Source organism: Rhipicephalus sanguineus, chromosome 7 (genome assembly GCF_013339695.2).
Source record: "Rhipicephalus sanguineus isolate Rsan-2018 chromosome 7, BIME_Rsan_1.4, whole genome shotgun sequence".
In the NCBI taxonomy this organism is placed as follows: domain Eukaryota; kingdom Metazoa; phylum Arthropoda; class Arachnida; order Ixodida; family Ixodidae; genus Rhipicephalus; species Rhipicephalus sanguineus.
In genome coordinates this window covers 96,593,940-96,619,285 of record NC_051182.1, presented here as the reverse complement: position 1 = coordinate 96,619,285, position 25,346 = coordinate 96,593,940, and the positions used below count along the sequence as shown (strand labels likewise).

The 25,346-nt window shown below is 46.3% G+C and overlaps 1 pseudogene; it reads left to right on the top strand.

Moving 5' to 3' along the window:
• LOC119398862 (2-Hydroxyacid oxidase 1-like) overlaps window positions 1-25,346 on the top strand; it is a 37,901-nt pseudogene that overhangs the window by 3,018 nt on the left and 9,537 nt on the right.

Sequence of the window (25,346 nt, the reverse complement as noted above, 5' to 3'; positions counted from 1 at the left end):
TTCACCGCAGAATGAAGAATAATGGCTTCCCAACTGCACAAAAATTGTGATTTATAGCGTAGTGGGTACCTTTCTAGTGTACTTGTGTTGTAGCCCCAAGAGAGCTTAACGGGCTCCAGAAACGCCGCTCTTCCAGCTTTCGCTGTGACTGTGCTGCGGTTTCAGCGCAGGCCTGGCGTTTTTTTCTTTTCGCGATGTCGCTGCTGGGGTGGCTCTTGACAGAAATGGTTGCCGAGCCTACTGCCCATCTTAATCCAACCCCCAGAAACTCAAATGCTTTAAGCTTGGTAAAACTGCTCTTTGTGACTTCAAGAATTTAGCTACAAACAGCTCATGCCGTAGAAAATTTTTGTACTTGCCTCCTACTGTGTGTTACTACAGGTTTACCGCTATTACCGCTATTACCGTACCACAGTGATAATACAGCGCAACGATGACAGGAACCATACGTCAGACACTCTATTTATAATTGCGGAGAGAGAATACTTTGTTGGGTATTGATACTCTGCAGCATGTATGAATCAGGAGAAAGGAAACAAAAAGTGGAGATTGTTCCAGCAGCCAGCATTTTACTTTCGAAAATGCCCTGCCGCCCGGTTTAAAAGAAGGCAGGAGTTAGGGTAAGATGGAAGCTCGTGATGAAAAATTCGCAAACAGGGAATGTTCTGGAGCTGACATTTCGATAAGCAGTTTCGTTTTTTTTTTCAAAGCTGTCTTCTTTAAGGCTGAAATTTGAAGAAGACAGTCTTGAAGAAGACAAGTCCGTTTGTCGAAACGTCCGCTCCAGCACACCCCCTCTTTACGAACTTCTTTTTGTTTTGTTTTTATTTTATCTCACTCTCTCTCTGTCCCCTTTCCAACCCCTATATCCCCACCCCTTTGCAGGGAAGCAAACCGGTCACTCGCACCAGGTTAACCTCCCTGCCTCTCCCATTTTCATCTATTTCTCTCTTTCTCATCACAGTTTGCAGGTTGTATTTTACCGGTGTATACAGCAGGAAAGCAAATGCTATGTGGCATCAGTTGTCGGCCCTTGTCGTCCGCATCCAACCCCGCGTTAGACAAAACACTGCTTCGCGGTGCGCCTCTGGCCCCCTTCACTATTTTACCAGCATACTACTGACAGTGAAGGGGTAACAGTTGGGAATAGAGTTGGGAGTAAAAGCTACCCTATGAACATGCACGTGCACACACCCAGAGGAGAGAAGACGCGGACACACAAGCACGCGCTTGTGTGCCCGTGTCTCGCCCAAAAAGAAGTCTTGGTGAAGATTCTACTCACAGTGCAAGGGTAATACTAGACTGGCGCTGGCGCACTCACCTCCTAAACAACCCGCGTTATAAAACGATGTATACTATCACGAACAAAGCGTTATTTGCTCTCAGAAGTTGTACCGTGGAACTTGGACATGCGTAAATTTAGACTACCGCTTCTTGGTGCACCGTGGGCGCTCTCACTGTGTTGCCAGCCTCAATACAGTGAGTGTCAAGGTTGTGGACAACCTTAGCTAGTGGGCCCACCGTCGATAAGTGTTTCAAACTACATGACGGCACTTTCAAACTGAGCAGTATCAAAGAAAACAAATTTCGCAATGCAGCAATACTCGAAACAAACACATGCTAGGGATCAGAAACGTATATATGACCTCCCAGTCGTGAGCGCAGTGCTTTCCCGGTGACCCACGAAACACGGAGGTGACGAGTATAGGCTATGAATAATTCATTAATTACCGGTTGCAAAGTATCCCTCACGTGACTTCAGTCAGCTACTTATGACAAACTGCTGACATAATATACACTACCTAAAGAAGTTGACCGCAAGTCAAATGTAAGCTAACGACCAGACTTGCAAGCTTTAATACAATTTGTTCATGCTTACAGGATAACCGATGCGTGCTAGCTTTTATGTCCGGGCATAGCTTAACGTGGGAGATGGCAATTTAGTCAGCGCTATCCATCGCGTCCTGTAAAAATAAACGCCATTTTGGTTATATACGCGCAGTATAGCATTATAGCGTAAATTCAATGCGATATTATACGAATTCCTGATTGCACTGCGATACAGGCAGTAGAAGTGTTAATCAGTAAAACTGCTTCAATGAAAGATTAGAAGGCGTCGCAGGACAAAAGATCCAGAAGCCAGTCCATTGCGACTTCATATCCTGCAGCGGCTCGGGACGCGGGCACCGTGATGATTGTGAGTACCATGAGCACAGCATCGCTTGAAGATATCAGAGCCAGTGCACCAGACTGCCTTCTATGGCAGCAGATGTACATCTTCAGAAACCACTCCTTGACCGAGTCCATGATCAGGAGGGCGGAGTATCAAGGCTTTGCTGCCATTGTGGTCACCGTGGACTCACCCGTAGCTGGGCAGGCTGTAAGCCTCAGCAAGAACATGTTCGTCCTTCCTCAAGGCCTCAGGTGAGACCTTTCTGTGCGACGTCAAAAGGTGAAACTTTTCGTACGAAATATGTTCATGATCCTTGTTACAATAATATGTGAAGCGTCAAGAGCGCTCCAATCAGAAGATGCCTAGAAATAGTTCTAGTAGAGGTGTACTGACTTAAGGGACTCATTTATTAGGCATGTGTAGCTGATGAAGCTGCGAAACTAAAGTGAGAACCTCTTCTGCTAGGAGAAAAAGCAAGTCTAGGTGCTGCGTTTATCTCAACGTGTAGAGCGGAGCTAAAGCCCAGGAAAGTGAGAGTGCTACGGGTTTCAGTTAACCTGCACGGCAGTATCCATTTTGGACACTTGTGAAAACAATAGTAGTGTGGCTAACCATTTAAAACATAGAGCGTCTGGAATAGTAACCAATATGTTTGGAAATTTCTGGTGTTTCGTTTCCTTTCACTGTTCCTGATACTAGAGCCGAGGAAGATTTTCTCCTGTATACGTACTTGTACATGTACGAGAACTATTATATGTACCTGCTTACGTGAAATTAATCATGTAGATGAAGTGAAAGTTGTTGTTTTATACACTGCCCAAGGGTTATTGAGAAGGCAAACCATTATAGAAGAAACAATTTTTATATTGAGAGTCCTTGGGAAATAACTATCGAGCGTGTTGAGAAGTTCAGAAAGATACCATAAATAGCAGATGGAAACTCTATATTCTGAACAAAATTATGTACAAAGGGTGTTCAAATGGAAAGCTACGAAACGTCGTAACAACATGACCGTTAGCATATATGCTACGCCACTATGGGAGAACGTTGCGAGGCATTTAGGAATGCGATTAGAGTCTCCTCCGTGGATCGGAGCATGCGGGGGCGCCCGCATGCGCAGCAGAGAGCAAAGACTCTTATAAAGAGCTCCGTCCAGTTGGCATGGCACTGCGTGTGAGGACAGGATGGTGTTCACATTGCAAAATTCGACGATTGAGCAGTAACGAGGCGTTGTCGGATTTCTGACAGCGGGTGTTAAACCAGCCGCCATTCATCGCCTGCGATTTCCATGTGTTGGGTTCCCTGAAAAAACATCTGGAAGGGAAGCGCTTCAACTCACACGACGAACCCAAGGACGCTATGAAGGACTGGGTCTTTTCACTACAACAGGAATTCTGGGAACAAAGAATCCTTCGGGTCGTGCATGAATGGCATCGTTGTGCTCAGGCCTATTGGGTACACTTTGAATAAGGTATTCATTTATGCCCACAGTGTTGTTTCGTACCTTTTCATTTGAGTAACCCCTGTAATTAAGTTCTAATATCAGCACAAATAAATTATCCACTCAAGAGCATCTTCGCTAAAACTGCAGAATTCCGCTAGTTTATAATAACCTATGAACCGATCAGACAATTAAAGGGGATTCTGCAGGCCACAAAAAAATTCTAATCAAGGCTTATCGGGTTTTCAATCACTTGGTCGTTTCTTTTCGAAAGTTCCTGCGCGATTACTTGTTCGCGACCTCAACCATGCTCCTATTCTCACATGACAGCCACATGACTGTGTAGCTTCTCATTTACGCCCCAGTTATTATTTCACGTATCCCATCACGCTTCGTGCAGGCGGTTGCAACTGATAATATTTTATTGCAATTTGCCCTGCTGAATGTGTCACTGGTCCAATCCTCGAGTTTCTCATACTTCTTGCAGCTTTTTCGGTAACGCTAGAAGCATTGGCGCATCTCAGTATCTAAAGCGAATATAAGCGTAACCACGCAAATTGTTTTGCTTATATTGGCTATGAATCCTTACCAACTTGCCCAGTTCTCAATCCGGTTCAGGGTCTGAAGATACACATCATTGCTATATAGACATCATTGCTATGTGATACAGACAATGATGCTGTCGATGAAATAAGATGGCCGTTATTTTCTGCAGATTTGCGAATCTGGAAGCTTCGGCGCCTGGTAGATCATTCACATTCGATCCTTCCAAGGAAGACTTCATAGGAAACCTGCTCTCACCATCGGCGACGTGGGAGGATTTCCGATGGTTGCGCACCATTACGACACTTCCACTTGTGGCAAAGGGTATCCTGACTGGTAAGGAGGATAACAACCAGCAACTTCCGCGCTGAGGTAGCCTCCGATGTCGGCACGTCATTAGTGGCAGAAAATATTTGCATATAACGTTCCAAGCGTATGGTGTGTATACCAGTGCGCATACAAACTGAACAACAATACAGATCCCTCAACAAATATATTGCCTGACGGTGGGCTTGCCATCAGTTTCGATTTTTCAAGGTGTTCTGGGATAGAAGCAGACATGTTTTAGGAAAGGAGGTCTTCGTGCGCCCGTGCAGTGCGTTTCGTGCATCGGGCCAGCCGGCTGCATTTTACTGTCTTCGAAATCCCTGAGAATTAATGATACCCTGCCTTGCTTTGCAAAAGCAGTGCAATTGACTTCGGCGTCGAAGTTAGCGGCCCGCCGACCGGATACACAAAAGATTTGGCGGGGCTGTTAAAATCCTAATCGGATCCGCTTGCGTCCACGTCGGGGACGAGGGAAAATTCTCGTCGGAGCTACAAGCTCCGACGGAAAGATTTCTCAACGTAATTGTAGCAATACCACCGACAAAGAAGAGAACAGCAGTGCGCCTGCGCAACAAAGCGTGCGCGCGAGACTGGAAGTCTCGATCGGTCTGTGCCGTGCGCTTTTGTGACCTTCATTTCATACATTAGATGAAACATTGTAGAGGCAAGCCAGGCTTCTCTCTCAGAGGAAATGCATTTGTGCGAACAGAGCGATGCCCAGTGCCAACAAAGCAACGTTTTTTAGCGCAGAGAATGCGATTTCTTTTTTGGGCTGAGTAATACATGAAGATTGTTTGTGTCTTAGAAATAAACAAATTCCTTTACATGGCTTGTAGTATGTTGATCCACAATGGTTAGCGTTTCATCGTTTAGGGTTTCTAGCGTTCCATTTGTAGCCGGTCGCGACGCGTGGCGCGCATGCTCGTGCTCGACTAGCACGAGCATTTAAAACTACAAAAAGCGACGGAAGGAGACGCGTGGAGTTATACATTTTGCTGACCAAGCTCTTCCATTGCTTCAACACCATTGCATCTGATGTGTGAAGTTGAGTTCAGTCAGGGTTTCCAAGGCATCATTACAAACAGACTGCCAGCCGCGCCCTTCTGTTCGGCAAAATGCACTTGTTACTGTGGCTCAGCGGCATCACTGTCCTTCCGTTTCATTACGATGCCCTGACCCTGCCGACTACATCACCAGACTGCGAGCTTGATTCCACACGCTTCGTGCCCCTGAACCACGCTACGTGCAACGTACTCTCCCCACTCCCACATAGCTGCCGATGTCGAAAGCCACGTCGCCAGCGTCGAGTGCGGAAGCCACTGCAACGCGCTTACGATGATCCAAACCGTGTCATCCATCGCACGAGCAAGCGTTTTACACACTAAAACCTACAGCATGTCTACGCAGTCTATAGCGCTGCCATGACCACAATGACATTGACACATCAATTGTGCCAGGTGCGGGATGTGTGCCTATTTACATGCGTAATTTTCGAATACCTGTGGCTCACTTTTCCGTTCTCGTGGCGGTAGCCTCGATGACCGCACAACATAACACCGCACCTGTCGACCATCCATAGCAACACGTTTCCGTTACATTTCATAACGCGTGAGCTGGCTGCCGCGCTAGCGAAACGTGACGCACCGGCATTCGCAGACAGCGTCGTCTACTGTGGCGATCTTACCATGACGTCTTGTAGTAGTTCACGTGCAAGACCTTTCGGACACGATATTACGGAAAGGGTCGATTTCACACTGGTTCGTCTGAAAGCAGTAACCTACCTATTTTTTTTTAAATCCTTTATCTCACGCAGGCGCGGTGTCTTCAAGGCATTGACAGTCTAGCACATTCCTCGATCTCTACTTTCTTGTTTGAAATCCCACATCCTACATCTGCACTCTAAGCACGGTAACGTTTACTAAAGGTGCACATTTTCACAAATTTGTGTACTTATAAAATAGAAGTTATCTAGTAACCTTTAGTACCCGTTCACAGTATCGAGCATTCTCACGTAAAAATAGAGGTTACGTTGTACAGTACACGGTATACTGTTTACACAAAACGGCTTGCAGGAGATTTTATACGGCCACATCATGTAAAAATAGAGGTTACGTTGTACAGTACACGGTATAGTGTTTACACAAAACGGCTTGCAGGAGATTTTATACGGCCACCGCTCTGCGCCTCTTCTTTCCTTCGCTCTTCTTTCTTCGACGCATTCCAGGAGGTTACGCTCATCACATGGATCAGCCAGTTGTGCCACAGCAATGGAAGCACAGCCTTCCACTCTTTCGCACTTCGTGCTGCGCATGCCTCGTGTTTTTTCCGCGCTTCCTTGCGCGGTTTTAATACACCGTCCATATACGTACGTTAAGAAATGCGAACCTTTGCGGAAGGTGTCACATGGAAGGTGCTTCTCGGAACACACGCGATGGCGCATTGTAATAAATCAAGTGCATGACTGCTTATAGAACGTGACAATTGCGGTGACCGAGGCCAAACGCGTCGCCTTCGCTCATTAGAAGAGGCAGCTAACAAAATATTCGCATATTCGAGGCGACTTGGAGTTAGCATGCACTACAGCAATGATGAACCGCGATTATTATTAAAATGTGGTCGACCCGTCAATATCAGTGAAGACCAGAGATTTTATAACAGTATCATGGTATACGTGTCAGGCCATCCTCTTTTGGTCCAACTTCTATGCAGTTTAAGCGTAGGCTGTCGTGATTATAACATTTCAATTATTTTTCTGCTGCTCGTGCACTTTCATTGACTGTGTGATTCGTGCTTATCAAACTGTGTCTTATCCGATAATAAATACCAGCCGTCTATTTGTTATAGGGCTATTTGCCATTTTGTTCACCTTCAAATATGAGATCAGCATTGGAAACGTGGATACTGGCAAAATGGGAAGTTGACAAAGCAGGGAAGCTGCTGATGGCGGTAAAGAAGTGCGCGGAGAATTAACACTGCTCCTCACGGCGTAGAGGATATTCAAAATTGATATATAGACCACTCGCCATACGCCACGTTAAGTCAGTTTTACGTACTTCTCGCAAAACCCAAAGAAATGTCTGAAATCATCGCGTAATAAGTAGCTGGCTGGTACGTTTGTGCATATTATATACGAATGCTGAATGATATTAACAGAAAAACACGCAGTAAATGCAAATGTATGCATACGCAAAACATACAATAATACCAAGAGCGCATATCAAGAGCCGGAACGCGGTTTTCTCGAGAGATGCAAATTGTAATGCTTAAGCATCTACGTAATTGGATCAAGAGAGGATACTTGTCTGATACACATGACACAACTCATGATTAAGAATATCTGTCAGTCACCTGCTCTTCTTAATTATCGTTTTAGTGGCAGACCGCATTTGAACGACGCGATGCTTGTGGGCGAAGGTGTGACGTTATGATGCATGCAAGCTCTAAGCCAACTCCAAAGGAAATTGTGTTGTGTTTTTTCTTGCGATTAGGGAAGCGTACATCTCTTGCCACGGACACCGCAACTGTCGTGATCTATGCAGACATGTACCAGAATTATTCCAAAGCTCCAGCGTGTGTATTCAGGACAGGGCAGGCCATATGACACCGCCGTGAAAGTTCTCATTACTCTGTGTACATATTAGTACGCTGCATAATAAAGCCGCAGAAAGAAGTACAAAAGGTTAGGCGTGCACAGAAAGAAGCCCTAAAGGAAGAGCCACGCTTCTCTTGCTCGACGACACTTGGCTGGGCCGATCATGCGTGTAGCGAGTGGTCCGAAATGTGTCGCAGAAAGAAGATCGAAAGAAAAAAGAGGCACATACCCTTTATTAGGCGACATCTGGGTGCGTAGGCCACGGGTAGAGCTGTTATACTGAGTGGAGCCCCCTGCAAATAATACGTGATCCGCGTCGTGCTTCTCCTTAAGTACACTAGTGTGTGCGGCATACCATAAATGCTGGTACTGCAGGACAGCTGAAACCCAGAGGGCAGCCAAAAAGAGGGTGATTGTCAGTCCTTTACTTTTGTTGCTCGGGTTGTGCGTGCTCACAAGAAATTTTCTGAAGAAAAAAAAAACATGCACCATTCGAAAAGAATTCATATTTCATTGCTTTATACCTGCAAAGCAGAATACATCAAGTTTATTGATTTATAGCTTCAGGGACTTGTCTAGCTGATAGAAGACCGCAGGTATTCAAAGCGTTTCTTCTTGTTTTCGCCTGTGGTTGGTACAAATTGACAGGGCAGGTGGTCAGGATCTGCAGTCAAACCCTCTCTTACTGCACGCACCATCATGTTTCATCAGTCAATATGTCAGTTGCTGATACCGCAATCTCCTCGCTGGACAGTCGATCCTAAATGGAGAGGACCGGTATTTTGCACTATTCCAACGGTTACTGCCACTTTGCACACAACTGCCGATAGCACGTAATGTGAGACACATACTCCAACCCCCCCCCCCCTAAAAAAATGGTGTTACTTGACCAATACATAAGCGTTCCTCAAATCTACTATCCTGTGCAATACGTTTATCGGAAAACAAAAATCTTATTTGAAAACGCACGTTAATCCCAAATGCAATTTACTTCTGTTTAGCACAAGAGTCAGCAATACAATAATGTAAGTAACAGTTTAGTAGCAGAAACACGACAGCAGGTGATTAGAAACAGAAACATTGCAATTTACATTTTTAGTGACCATACTTGGCATTTCACGTGGAGCTTGAATATGCTCGTACCTAATTGTTTTCCTCAAGGGGCATATTCCACTTGACAGTTCATAACCTCGGCTGCACCGAACGTAAGGCATATCGGCGTCTGGAAGTTTCCAAGCTGTCTGATAGGAGATCATCCCAGCATGCCTTGGGCGGGATGTATACTGTAAACATTTCCAACGCAACACATTTAATATGGCGGGAAAAAAATCATTTGTGTTGTCTACGTACCTTTAAACATTCCGGCTTTGACAGTTAAATCACATGTACACGTATTCATTTTTTCTAACCACAATGACACGTTGCTTGCACCCTAGAACAGAACGAGAACACAAAAAAATTATCTCAGTGCCAGAGAACAAATTTTTATCGCCAAGGAACTAAGGACATCAAAAGACATACCAACCACACTGACCATGTCCCCCTTTGAACTCCTACGTCGCACGACTGCTGGCATTCGTGCTTTCTGAAAAATCGTTAAGCCACAGCGTATTGCTTATCGCGTAACATATTCTCAGCTGCCCCGTTTTGATAGCGAAGCAGTTAGACGTAATCGAGCGACGCAGAGCAAATACTGCCGGCAACAATGCGTAAAAGCATGACAATTTATTTTTCTGACTCGACCCAACTCTTACAGCAGCACATGAGCATGAATTATCTGAATTTTGAATGCCGTACATTGTGATCTGTATGAGTGCAACTATGGAATGAAGATGACTTCAGCATATATTTGTGGTAAGGTTTCAAGTTAGGTCAAGACGCAGAAGTTTGAAGTCTGACAGAAGCCCGTCTGGTTGGGTTGATACGTGGTGACGTTGAAAATCCGAGGCACTGAGCCGACTAAAGCAAAAAGCACATACACACATACACACACACGCGTGCACACACACACACGCACGCGCGCGCACACACACACACACACACGCGAGCAAACACACACGCGCGCACACACACACGCACACACGCGAGCGAGCACACACGCGAGCAAGCACACACACACACGCGAGCACACACACACACACACGCGAGTACACACGCACACGCGCGCACACACACACACGCGCGCGCGCGCGAGCACACACGCGAGCAAGCGCACGAGCACACACGCACGCGCCAGCGCAAACGCACACACGCGAGCACACACAACACACGCGAGCACACACAACACACGCACGCGCGAGCGCATACACACACGCGCGCACGAGCACACACGCACGCGCGAGCACACACACACACACGCGCGCGCACGAGCACACACACACACACGTACGCACTCACACACACGGAGTAGTCGGTATCAAGAGCGACTCGAGATAAAGACGTCGTGACAGTCATTTTTTCTCTAGCACGAGCACGTGCCTTCCCCCAGTCGATTGCGTGTCCCCTGAAACGTGCTCAGCCAAAGCACTGGATTTAGCAATTTATTTTTTCACGTCATAAACGTCCTTTTGTGTGTGTGTATTAAATGTTTACTTCGGTCGGCTCAGTGCCTCGGGTTTGCTACATTCAGCTACACAAGGAAGGATGCTGTGATTTCCTTTAAGACACTTAAAACTACACTTAAAACGCACTCTTAACGCCATTTCATTGTCTTTCGTGTACTTAAAGCTTTATTCCTTTCGGTAGCGCAAAACAATTTAAAAAGACAAGAGAGGACGCGTAGACAGGACGGGCGCTAGAGATTAACTGACTTTACTGCAAGGAAACACACAAAAACCCGTTGCACAGGCGCGACGCGCTACATCACTCTACGAGGGCTTTTTTTTTAAATGTGTCTAATTTTCTTTGCGCTACCGAAATGAACACCAGTGATCACAACCAACTAGCCCGTATTACCGCCTTAAACCCTCACTCGTCCACCTAAAACTACCGCAGCCGAGTTTGAAGCATGGCGAAAGGTTGCGTATACACGCCACGAAATATCATGTACCGGTGACAAGGACATGACAAACAGCCCAGACTGCCATTGACAGGAGCGAGTTACTGCGCACGCAGAGCTCGTCTGGGCAAAGCTGATCTGGGGCACTTTGTTTATGCCGCCTACAGTAATTCACACCGTGGTTGCAGCCTTCATCGAGCGTGTTGAAGCGTTGGTTGAAGGTACCAAGACGGCGACAGCAAGAAAGGTTAAACTCCTGTCCATCTCTTCTCACATAAACGTGTATGATAACGAATGATCTTAGTCGGATGTTTGATAATATACGCCCAAACACTCATCTTGTAATGTCAAACGCAGAGCAAATACTGCCAATAACAATGCATTACATAAAAGTATGACACGATTTATTTAAAACATAAAAGTATGACACGACCCATCTCGTACAGTAGCGTAAGCATGAGCATGAATTCAGGTAAACACGCGACATAAGTACATATACACAAGCAAATAACGTACTGAAGAGAGAATATTGCTTACCTGCAAATCACATTTACTACTGTCTTCGGGCAACGTAACAACGGATGCAACCCGCTCGACAATTGCCAGTCTCAAGCGAAGAATCAGCAATGCAGCTCGTCGCAACAGCCGCGCAGCCCACTGAGCGTGCCCGTTGCAATGCCTCGTGGCTCATTTGCGGCGGATCGCGCACGTTAATGACTGTCCTTGCGTGCTGTATCACTAGTTACACGCCACTCACGTACACAACACGATTAGACCACGCACGTCAACAAAGCGCGGAGTGTAAAACCTGGATAAATCGATGAAACAAAGAGCAGCACTGCACAAACGCGACTTCAACAACCGCACCGACCGCCTCGCATTCGAATGCTCTTCCCGGCATACACCTAAAGCTGTGCAAAGCCTAGGAGAGATGACGCCATCCCTGGTTCGATAAAGTTGAAGCGGCGCCTCGAGGACGCCACATTTGTTACTCAACGCGAGCTCATACATCTCTCTACGCGGCCTTTCTACTGGAGCGGCCGTCCCACGCTGTTTTGTGAACTCAGCGGTATCTTTTTCTCCCGTGTTGGCGAATTGATTACGGTTAAGCGTGTTTGGTGCTATGTTGTCCCGTGACGTTTGCTGCACTTTACGATCCGTTAATTATAACGCGAAAAAAAAAAGAAAGAAGCTAGACAACACGACAGCGAAATTCGAATAAATTGTATTGAGAGTCTCGGAAAAATATTTTTCTCACGCCACGGGATGGTTCTTCGATCGCATCGTCAGTTTAATTTGGTCGGTTGTCGTGTGCTCACAGTACTTTATCTTGTCGCCATATGCGAAGCTTCCCGGAGGCAAATTAATTACTTCTGCGGCTTAAAAGCAAAATAGATATAAGAGCTACGTAATAAGTTGTTTAGCACAAACATTTGACCAACATACGATAGTTTTTCGTTCTTGTGCTTCTGCCGATGTCTGTGCAGATTATGTCACTTCATAAATTACGGGTTTTGGAAGCGGGCTCACCTTATTGAACTCCAGTTTTAGTTCATACCCCACCATCGCTTGCCTCAGTATGCCGCAATGTAAATCGCTGCTTCTGTGATTTGCTTTTCTGCTGTCAAGACCCGTTCTGTGTGTACATCATCCGCTGTTCAATTGATAAAGCCAGCCTTGAACAAGACAGATCGCGATGTGACACATTGATCAATAAACTTCCGCTCCATAGTGTAGGTCCCCTGACGGATGAGTCATTGTGCTTATATAAGTTACAATCTAAAGGTTACAATGCTCATCGCGGTGCTTTAGCTTTTAACTTGGCACGCTACTGTCGATGTAACCTTTATGAGAGAGGGAAATGAAAAAAACACAAAGATAAAATTGCTGTAACAGCCATGTAACTTATAAATTATAGGTTACATGTCTTTTTATGCTGTCCTAAACGTTACCGTGATTAGAGTGTGTGGATGGCGAGATTGCTGAGACATCTACACGTGATTTGGCGAAATGCTACAATTAAGAACACGCCCGCCGCGTCTACAAACACCTTAAATGTGTGCTATCCCTGCCTTTAATAGCCAGGAGCCCACCCTGAGAGATTAAGCCATCAGATTCTAGGTCTACTAGTATTATCCAGTGACGCAGACTCAGTGCATCAAATTAGTGGGAAAGAAGTACATTGAAAAGCTCCTCCTCATCCGTTGCTATATACTCAGTGACCCAACTTGGTGGAGCAGAGGGGCTATTTTTTACGAGTTCTGTGACAAAATGGAACGAAACGTCACGAAACGACGAGAGGGAGTAGCGCGGGATCGATCGAGGCTCGTCTGACGGTCAGACATAAGAATATCAAGTGCAGACGGCAGTGCTGTCAATCATTTTGACAAAGAACGAGCCCAGAACGGACGGAGGCACTGTTCCGTCCGATAGAACGGATGCAGAATGGTATCCGAAGGACTTGGACTGGATCGAAACGTAAGCGCTGGGGCCGAATAATCAAATTAGCCCGCTTTTTGTCTGGCTTACTCCAATCCCCGCGCCGACAGTTTGGGAAACTCGCAACCAGTCCCCCACCACCGCGACTCGTCAAATTGCGACACCATCTAGCGTCCACTCAAGAAATTAACACAAATAAATTGGTAGTCATTGCGCTCTTCAATTTCAAGCTTTGAAAAACCATGCAGACCAATATTGGTGTTCAGCTATATAATTATATATTTCTTCATGCATTGAAAACATTTCTGAATTCTCTCAGCTCGCCCATTGGCTGTTTGCTCTCTCTCTCAACCTCTCGTGACGTTTCGTTCCGTGCTGTCACAGAACGCGTAGAAAAAGACCCCCCAGTTCACCTCGTACATGGTTCCTTCAGGTACATATAGCAAGTACCCAAGTTGGTGTGAAAAATGCCCACGGAAAAGCGGGTTATAATCCCGTGTTGAAAAATCAGTGTCAAGAATATGCACCACATAAGGTGTCCTTCCGTTGGCTATGTGGAAGAAATCCGCAGTCATGGACCGATTTCATTGATCACACAGTGCATGGGATATGTGGTACATAGCAAGTGACATACCCTCTGCATTCTGATTTGGTAGAACAGCTGGTTTTGAACATGATTCGCCCAGTGACACCTAGTAACCAAGGTTGATGTCAAAAAGTTCAACGAAAAGTGACACACCTCCAGTGTCCTATGCCGAGTGTGGACAGGGAGGGTATAAGAGAAAAAAAAGGAAGGTTAGTCAGATCTGAGCCCGGTTGGCTACTGTTATGTTTTGCGGCTCATAAGTCGATCGTGCAGAAGGGACGGCGCGGCACTGTACGCTATACAAAGCTTCTTTCTCGGCTCCCTCTCTGCATGGTCTTTGACTGTGCAGTTATCAATGGAAAGCAAACGGCTTCCTTTGAGCAGCTTGTCTCCCCCGCTGTCCCTCAGGCGTTGTGGTCACGCGACCGTTCTCTTCTCAGAGACCGGCTTGGGAAAGAGCGGTCCGAACGCGTGGGAAGATGAGGCGGGCAAACATCTCCTGCTCTCCGCCGTCGCTCGAGGGGACACTTTAACGACCGACATGTGCTTTCGCAGCAATGCAAGGTCCGAATGCGAGGGAGGAAAGGACACGCAAACGCCTTTTGTTTCCCGGAACCGTTTAACGACCGGCCACGTGGGTTCAACTCGATGAGTGTGGGAAAATGGCGTGAATGCACCAGGGCTACAATACCGATGTATTTCGACCGTGAGAATCCCTGAAAGCGTGAGATAAGGAGAGGAAGAGCCATGATGGGAAAGAGTGCCAAAACGCCTTTCTACACTGTAAAGACACTGCTGTGGAGATTAGGGACAGCCCAGTAGGGAGTGGCTTAATCTGAGGGTAAACGGATTGGATAAGGAAATGTTGAGGCGGACCACAAGTGGCCACCTCCCCTTTTCTTTGTTTACCGCAAGGTACTTAAGACTGGACGGAATTCGTTTCCCTTCAGTCTAGGCTGTAATCACTTAACCGATCGATCAGTAAGACTCCGTGCGATGCAACTTTTGTCTGGGCCGTAACCATTTGGTGGTCGAACAGTGAGTCTCGGTTCTTCGTATGTTGTAACAGTGTTCTAGGCTCTAACTTAAGAAAAGTTAAGTAGAAGAGTAAGACACTGTTGATGTCTATGTTATCATCAGTGTGCTTCGACAAGATGTACATATGACTGTAAATATTCCGCTGTAATTTACCTTCAAGTTTTTATTACCTCCAACCTGCCTCCTGCTTCATCGACGTCGATCATCTCCTTGACGGGACTTCAACCCACGTCAAGGAGAAAACGAACAAGGAAAAACATAACTGCTACCTTGCACTGGGAAGGGCGAATGGAATGAAGAATGTGAGAGGAGAACAGAAGGACACAGCGCTGTGGTGCAGCCAATGCTAAAACAGTTCGGTGGTCTACGTCACAGATGGTCAGTAGCCTTACAAAAAATTGCAGCAGCGCTTTCATTGGCTTTTAGTCACTGTGATGAGCACTCCATAGTCCCAAGCGCTTGTTGACAAACGCCTGAAAATGGAGTGAAAAATTAGGATCTCTTCCCTTGTCGGTAAAAGAGGGGCAAGTGAAGTTTGGCGTCTGCATGCCTGACGTACTACTTCCTTTCTTCCTTTTTTTTTCGTTTCGTTTCTTTCTTTCTTTCTTTCTTTCTTTCTTTCTTTCTTTCTTTCTTTCTTTCTTTCTTTCTTTCTTTCTTTCTTTCTTTCTTTCTTTCTTTCTTTCTTTCGCATTGCACAACTCTCCCTCCTTACCTTTTGTTTCTTCCCTGACGGGAATTGGACCTTTACCTACGTGCTTAGCAGCTCAATACATCTATTGCTACAGGCAGGAACGATGGTCATGCGTGAAACAATGAAGGGCAGCAATGAAAGCAACAATGAAATGTGGCAACGTGAAACTACAGCTGACCTCTATAAATGATCAGATTTCTATATGACATGCGGCTGACGGCCGACAAGCACACGATCCAAATAGCGTCAGTTATTGGAAAAAGGGGCATGCATATACGCATGTGACCGACGCATGTTCGAGGGCCTCTTTGTATAAGGAGACACGTTTAAACTGCGCGAAGAAGAAAACAAGTTAGCAACATGGAACACGCACAGACACGGAGCGCTTCGTTTGTGTGCGTGCTCTATGTTTTTAACGTGTTGGCTTCTTCGCGCAGTTTAAACATGTTTTCTTATTCAAAGAACCAACTAGTCCAACAACAGGTCTCTTTATGTACAAACCCGCATTTCTGTACACTCGTCGGTGCCAGGTTTGTCGCGAATTATGCCGCCGCAACCCCCGAAATCTGTAGCTCACAGACGCTTCGCAGTATCTAGCGTGATGCACAAACCTTTCGTTAAATCTGCATCCCGGTAAGCCATACTCAAAGTTTTTCTCCGTAGGATGAATGTCTTTTTTCTCTTTTTACTGCGCTTTGCGTTTCAGCTCGAGAAGTTGTTACGAACACTGCCAATAAAGACTAAAATCATTTACGTTTTGCCAGCTGAATCGGCGCTAGCGGCTTACCAGAACGGTGCGTCGGCAGTTCTGGTTTCAAATCACGGAGCAAGGCAGCTCGACGGAGACCCCGCAACGGTGAGTGCTTGGTTGTACTTAAGTTCCGATTGTCGGCTTTGGTGTTCAATCGGAAGGGCCCCTCGTAGCGCGAGCTTGATGTAAGCGGCGGAAGACCACGTTTTCTACGAAAAAAAAATTCACAGAGCATAAAAACCCGACAGAAAAAAAATCCCAGCCAGTTGCACGCCGTGAAAACCATCGAACAACGACGCCACTAACGCGCTAGTGTATGTGATTGGCTAGCGAGATCACATGGTGTCGTAAATCCACCGCTTGATTTGACATAGGCGCGCTTACACTTGATTTGGCTAAACGAGATCACGCGACCTGTCGTCGTCCCAGGCAATGGCGTTTCAACGAACGCTTCGGTGCGCACCATTTTCCGCCGGCGCAGCTGGAATCCTGCCATGAGTTCGCTACCTGTTATCTACATGACACCCTTACTCGACCAGGTGCATTGCCTAGGTTTGTTACAAATAATGTAGGTGTCTAATAAATGTAAACAATGAAAATACGAATTGCTTTTCCGGTATTTTGTAACGAAAATCATCAGCATCATGATAAAAATTACTGAGTTCAAGAAAAGACGCAACACACGAAGAAGATGGGCAAAGGACGAGTGCTTATACACAAGGGCAAGCGTTCGTCCCTTGTGTATCTTCCTTGTGTGTTGCATCTTTTCTTGCGCTCAGTAATTTTTTTATCAATATGCACCAAGTAGGCCCTCAAAAAGTCATCTTAAGTCATATTTTACGTCATCATCACCATCAATCGTTTTCGCCATTTCGTTTTATTTATTTCTTTATTCACTGCTCCTCTTTGTCACGTGACCTGCGTGACGCTACTACTACCACTACGACGAGACTAAGACGGCCTCGCTGTAAAACAGCACATTCCGCTGTATACGTGCATTGTTATGGCCCGTAATGATTTCCGTGTAGTAATAACCGAGCAAGTGGCGCAGAGGAAGGTATGTAGAACGAGGTGATGCTGCAAGAAGGAACAAAAGTTAATATTTGGCAGAGTATACTTACCTAAGTATTCAAATATTTCCCACAAAAGCTTTGTCGTGTTTACTCTTGGAAGTCTCCATACTTGCCTGCTCTGGGACATTCCTGCCAAGGCACTGCGAAAAGAGAAATCAAGCCAATTAATCTTGATCCGCCTGCATTTAAAGCAAGAATAACTGAACCGGCTCAATGTTCATGGAAGTTTATGTTCACGGAAGTTTGTTCACAGAAGTTTATGAAGGTCCCCTTTTCAACACCTTCGTATTGGAAAAACGAATAGCTTGTAAAGCAGCGAAATTGTGAAAATTAGTCTACAAAGTCGCAAATTTTTCTTGTTTTTTCCTTGTCAGATTAACAGCTATCTCGTATAAATACTCGTAGATAGTCCTGAGTATTACTAAATTTTAATTGAAACTACAATGGACAACATGGTTGATCCCTCCGTCATATGAATCGGTATAACCGAAGGTTAAACGTGTGTTCGCAGAAGTAGTTGATTGTTTGTTGTAAATTGATATAGGAGAGCTTCCACATGTCAATTGGTGTTTGGCAGCTGTAGCACCCGTTTGGCGTGTATGCATACACGTTGACGCCCAGCGGTGGATCTAGATTCTGACAACGAACGTCTGTGTGCAGTTTACAAACACCATATGCGTCGGTGAAATCGTATACTGTTCGTGTGCATTTCGCCGATGTCATATCCGTGACGGAAATGACGTTGGTGAAATCTCGGTGGACACTGGTATAGAAGACTTTCTTGCTAAAAGAAATACTTTGTTCGGTATATTGCACGTGAATGTCAATTTTCGTGATCAGGTTTGTTACAGCGGCAGAGAAAACGGGCTACAAGGGTGGGAAATTTGTAACGTCATTTAAAGTAATGTCTTTTAGGCTGCTATAGGCTTCCGAACTTTGACGATGCGATGGTAGTCACAGTGAAGTGCCGCTTGCGTTTTATCGAGCAGCGGTCCACGAGATGAAAAGCAGAGGCTAATGTGCAAGAAGTTTTAGGCAAGGTTAAATGGGGCGCGATTCCACCTTCGCAGACTTCACAAATTCGTAGCGGCAGCAAGACTCCGCGACAATGAATTAACAGAGTTCGCACAGAAAACGTAGCAGCGTAATGAATCATACAGAATGCATTACCGCAAATTTATGTCCCTGCTTAGAAACAATAACAAGAATATTGCGCTGTCCATACGAATTTCCAGGTTAAGCATTTGCGCTGAGATCCATTATTTTGTGTTGGCAAAACTTGTGCCAACACTGTCTTAGCAAACTTGTTCCGTCGTCGTAGCCGTCGTAGTCGTGGAACTGGCTGGCATTTTCTGAGGGGTGAAGCACCTTGGGTCTAGGCTTGTCGGCGTTGCATCGTCGTCGTCTGCTGGTCGCCGCGCGCTCGTCGTGATCCATATGCTTGCATGCATTTGCTAGAGCGCAAGAGAGGGCGCCACTGCCTTAGCGCTCGCCTATGTGGCGAGAGAGAGCGAACGACGCGCGTTGACCATAGAAACGCTCTTGCTGCGAGAAACGCTGAACTACCAGCTCGCGAGGAACAAGGACGTGCCCTCGCCCACGAGAAGACAACGCGGACGCCGCAGTGTCCTGTCTAGCGAGTTTCTTGAAAAAATCGACTGCTCACTCTGCACAACCGTTCACCCCGTATATATGGTACTGGATCTTGACCTGCAATCTATTGCCACTGGGAGATTTTTCTTTGTGCGTAGTTGAAAAATAAAGATTCGCAGCGTGCACGTTAACTAAAAGCGGACTGCAGGTCTCTGTGCCCTAATCTTCTTTTCTGTTTCTCATTGCCCATGTAGCAGTAATTTTGCGATAGGAAAACACCGGCGCAACACTGCAGGCTTCGCCCCTCCAAAGGTTTCCGTTAGTGGATCTGAAACACCCTTCCCTACTGCTTCGCTCTCCCCATTTTTTTAGGGGCGAAGCTCCTTATAGCCATCACCTGGTCGGTCGTCGTTCCATCCGGCGTTCCCCGCCGTCGCGTCTCCAGTATCATTTAATAGATGCGGCTGTCCCATAGAGAAGCATGCAAACTGCAGTTGGGTGACGATATACTAGATGGCACTGTCCCATAGAGATGTGTGCAATATGGCGGTTGGGTGAATGCATGCTAGATGGCGTTATACGTGCCGCTGCTCTTAGATTGGCTGCTGCGCCCGTTATCTGTCATTCTCCTTATCGTCGCCGTACGTGGAGGAGTGCGCTTGCCGGATCGTGCTGCTTGGCGGACCATGGACGACGAGGAGCGCCGGGTGCGGGAGGCCGCTGCGTCTCGTGCTCGTCGGCAGGATCCCAAGGTGCGAGCTCGAGAGGCAGCCGCCAAGCGAGAGCGGCGCCAGGCGGGTCTCGGGGCAGTGCACGCCCGCGAAGCCGCCGCCAAGCGAGCGCGGCGCCAGGTGGATCCCATGATGGTGCGCGGCAAGGACGCCGCTGCGAAACGGGCTCAACGAGAAGCGGATCCCGAGACCATGATTGCTTCAGGAGCTTCCCCAAGCTCTTCATCATTCACCCGTGGATATATGCTGTAATATTTTATTACAGAGGTAGCTGGAGCTGTCCTTCCTGCCTTTGAGGTATGAGGTATTTTTTTAGGGGGCGAAGCTCCGTAAAGCGGCACCCGTTCGTCCCTCGTAGTGCGTGCGTAACCAGTCTTACGCTAGTACCAGATCTTGACCTCCAAGGGTGGTGCCGGTGGGAGATTTCTCCTGTGCGTTGTTGAACCAATAAAAATTCGCAGCGTGCGCGTTAACTAAAAGCGGAATTCTTCTGTCTCTCATTCCCATTAGCAGGCCAGTGGCATCTTCCAGTAGGAAACGTTAGTAGAAGTAGAAGTGTAATTGTTAGCTAAAAGCCGACTTCTTCTGTCTCTCATTCCCATTAGCAGCATTGTTTACCTCCAAGGTAGTGCCTGGTGAGATTTCTCCTGTGCGTGATTAAACAATAAAAATTTTGTTCAAAACGCCGTTGATTGATGAAATAAACCAACGAAAGACGCCAGATGTCTTCTAAAAGCAAAACGAAAAGACGCCAGATGTTTCTAAAAGCAAAACGAAAAGATGTCAGGTGCTTAACGAAAGACGCCAGATGTTTCTAAAGCAATGGTTTGCTAAACAATGAAAATTCACGCGTACATGTAAAAAATTAAAGTTAGCTGCAAGTCGTCATAACTCTCATCGAACCTTTAGTATAAACGCGCCCGATCTCACGTCGGTGATGATGTACTGGGCAGAATTCACGGAAGATTCACGGTTTACCGTGACCGCCGCAGCTTCGCCCACTCATCATCATTCACATCCGTGGGTATGCTGTAATTTTTTATCACCTTGCACGCTCTATACTGATCAGGTAAGCACTGAGCTTCGTCCATCTGCCTTATTCACAGATCGAGGCATTGCCAGAGGTGGTTGCCGCTGTTGGTGACCGTATGGAAATCTACATGGACGGCGGCGTGCGATCTGGAGCCGATGCTGTAAAGCAGTGAGGCATTGGTGCCCGGTCGTGTTCGTCGGCAGGCCTGTGCTTTGGGGGCTCGCTTACAACGTATGCATTTTAATTTCCTGTTTTCAAGTGTTTCCACCGGTGGCAGGAGTGTCTGTCGCTCGCCAAGGATACACACATGTGCGGAACAGGTTGGCGCTATCCCAGCTGTTCCTACGAAAACACTACCTTTGATCTGTCGCCTAAATCGACAGGAAACGACTCATAATTCACATTTGCGTAACATATCTGAAGTAGGGGGGGACGCATGTTGGCAGTGCGGAAATATAACCCACATCAAAATAGCAATAGGGTCGAGAGTTTGGCCGCTTTGGAAGCGATGCATGTTTGCAAAAATAAGCGCGAAGAGGACGAAGCGCAAGACGAGATGTACACAGCGCTCGTACTGTGTCCTTCTTATCTTGTGCTCCGTTTCGCTCACGCTGATTTTGGCGGACGCATAAAAATAGAACTTTTTTAAAAAGGCGGAAATACCTGGTGATGTTGTAAACACTCGAAAATGCGGAGCAAATATAAAAAAAGGAAAAAAAAAGAAACGTGGCAATTATTGCATGGGCACCAAGACCATGCGAGTCAGCTCGGCAAGGCATGATGCTGCGCTGTCAACACACACACACACAACACACACACACACACACACACACACCACACACCACACACACACACACACACAACACCACACACACACACACACACACACACCACACACACACACACAACACACACACGCTTAATACACAGAGAGTTTAGATAATTATGTCCGAAAGTCCTCAAAACTAAGGAAAGTGGAAATTTGCTCGCTGATTTCATAATTGCTTTTTTTTTCTGTAGTGGCAGACCATCTCAAGAATATTAGGTCACAAAATACGCAATAAAATAAAATTACTAATTAACTTTTCATCGGTGAATACAGGTGGTCGGATAAAATGGCAGAATTGAAGGCCTTCCTGCGAAGAGCCATGCCGCGTCGAGATTCCGAGAAAGCGGCCTCTGGTAATTGCACAATAATAAAATTCGAACAATTTCACCCGCAAAACCGAAACCAGAGCGCAGATGAGCGCAACTAGCTGACCAGTAGAATGGCGTCATTGTTCATGACAACGAGTGCAGAGGTTTTATATAGTTCATATGGTATTCGTTAACGTATGGGCACCGTGCGTGCATAATCGCGAGCACAGCCGTCACACCCACCAGCGAAGTAGATCTATGGTTGATTTTGAATGCTTCTTATGATTACGAAACTGCCGCCTCAGTTTTATATGGAGCCAGCGGCCGCCGGCAGAGGCGCAGCTGTGCATAAGAGGATATGCGAACGCTGCTGTCGCCGTGTTTTGTGTGGGACAGGCTCCGTGTTCTAGCTTTCTAAATTTCTGCGACGGTCGCTTTACCTTCACGGTGTTACTTTTAACACACATCATGCGTAGATGAGTGCGTGAGTGCGTCGTATGACTTGAAATGAGCGCCCGGGCGAAAAGAGTTGCCGCACAAACGTGCAGCTCCCGTTGGTTTCGGCCTAAAAGACACAGCAATTCTGGATTTGAAGCGCCATATTCATGATATAATTATGAGGCACGGTGGACTGGGAGACTCCTCCAGATCCATTTTTTATCATCTAAGGCCTTTAACCAAATGAAAGTAGAAGGTCAATTTTTCTTCTTTTTTTTTCGACCCGAGCGAAATGCGGCCGCCGTTAGTCTCGGCGCTTTAATAGGTTCCGCTTTTTAACACGTGCCGAAATTTAAATGCTACGCACTTGCAACAATGCCCTAATGGTGCCATTTGTAAAAAGAAGCAAATATCTGCGTTGTTGCACCCAATTCACTCGTAAGAAATGGCGATTTATTCATTGCTCAGAGAGCTGATGCTCACGGCTGTTTAATCATCTCTTAAACTGTGAGAAGTATTTTAACAGGAGATCAATCTATCATTACTACAAGGGCTGCTTCTGTAGAATTACTTCGTCTAGTGAACAAGAAAATGAAACTGAGTTGCTTCGAGAGCTATAAATTTTTCGCCGACGCGATGAGACTCCTGGAGAAGACTTAGGCCATTGAATTTGGAATCGCAGGCAGCGACAATGTCCGAGTCATCAATGTGTTTCGTGCACATGTGCGTACACATCGGTAGGGCCCGCTTTCATACCTGGTACTGCTCCTTGTTACTCCGTAAACCAAACGTGCCTTTTGGTTGCTCTCTTGTAAAGCGAACCGGCTGCCGGCTCGCAAAACGTGTTCGGCATCGTCGTCCCGTACCCACGCTTCAGCTGTCTCAAAAATAACGCAGCAGATGCACAGAAAGTACCACAACCATCAGCTCGTGTCGCACCACGCAAGCGTAGCGCCAAGCGAACGACACCCTCTGTGGCCTAGTGGCGCCGCGTTGCGGCAGCTTTGAGCAGCGTATGAAGCTGCCCCATATCGTGAGGGCGAACTTTCATGACCATAATAAGCATTGAAGGACTTTGGTTTTATGGTGACCCTCCATTCTGGACGTCTCGAAAGAATATGACACTAGCACTCTTTAGCGTTTCGGTTTCCATTTCACGGTCGAAATCATCGAACTTTCATTACTGCGGCACAATTACCAGAACCGGCTTTTTGGAAATCGCAAAGTGGCAATGGGCTATTCGCAGTAGGGGTCTCAGTTCTCCGATTTGTTTGAATCGCCTGTCTATACAAAATAAAAATTATATAGCTTCTATATTACAGGCGTACTCGATATGTGCAGTCTTCCCTAATATGTCTGCCTCTACAGAAAATATAATTATCATGGCAGCGAGCAAAGATTGCAAATCCCTTAGTTTTGTAGGACTTTTCGGTAATACAATCTCGTGCAAACACCACGTATACGTTCGTTGCGCCTAGCTGTTCACGAATTGTCAGGCCCCCCTTTTAGGATAGCATGTAAAAAATTTATGAGATTCAGTAACATTTAGACAAACTGCGTTACTTTGACAGACAGCTGTGCACGTCTTTACAGGCTATGAATAGGCAACTTATTCTGTATCCTGCTGGTCATTTTTAGAATCACCGGATTTCCTCATCCCCTTACTTCAGAAAGAGAACACGTACAGTCGAATTTACGCGCACTACTAGGGAGCTCCGCTTTTCATTAAGTATGTATATCTTTGTATATGAGCGTGATTCCAATATTGCAGCTGCAGCCATTGCAACATTCCAATTGTAGGAATGTGTTTTGGTGTAAGACCCCCAGACTGATATTTTGCCAACATCTAAGCGAAGGGCTCCCTGTGTACCGAAGACATAAAATGGGCATACTACCAACATTTCGGAAGTGTATAGTGTACTGAGGTCAGGGAGAGAGTTTTAGCGATGACGACACAAACAATCGTAGTAATCGATCACTTCGCAGAAAACGCGAGTTGATGGTGGCTTGACTAAAGCCCAAATCAAATGTGTGTTGCCAGGGTGGGAGGAATTGCCCTGCTCAAGCGCCTACACGTGACCAGTTGACACAAGGGCAACAAAACACGCGCGAGCCCGGTGATACGGTTCAGACGGATATGTGCCGCCTGCGCTGCCTAGGCGGGGTTGCAAAGAAAGCGATGGAGGTAATCGAGTAGCGTAATGTGAGCGTTCCGCAGCTTAAATTTCTTAGGCTTATATAGGTTACCCTCTTTCGTCTGTGTTGCGCCATTGTTTTCGAAGTATTAAAGATTTGGAAATCTTCCGCCCTTACATGTTCCAGGAAAAGGGAAAAGTCAATAAGCGAGGCATATTTCATCTTGAAAATGTAACATAGTTTAGTTGTCTCGATGCACTGCAACCTGCAAGTAAAGCAACAAACATACGTTATGGAGGTAAGCGCTGCGACGTGTGTTTGCTCGTCCTTAAGTTCCGTTTAACCCACCACGGCGGTCTAGTGGTTTCGGTGCTCGACTGCTGACCCAAGGGTCGCGGAATCGAATCCCGGCCAAGGCGGCCGCATTTTTAATGGAGGCGAAAATGCTTGAGTCCCGTGTACTTAGATTTATGTGCACGTTAAAGAACCCCAGGTGGTCGAAATTTTCGGAGCCCTCCACTACAGCGTCTCTGATAATCATATCGTGATTTTCGGACGTTAAACCTCGACAATAATATTAAGGTCTGCTTACTAAAAATTCAATTCGCATGAAAGCTAACGAT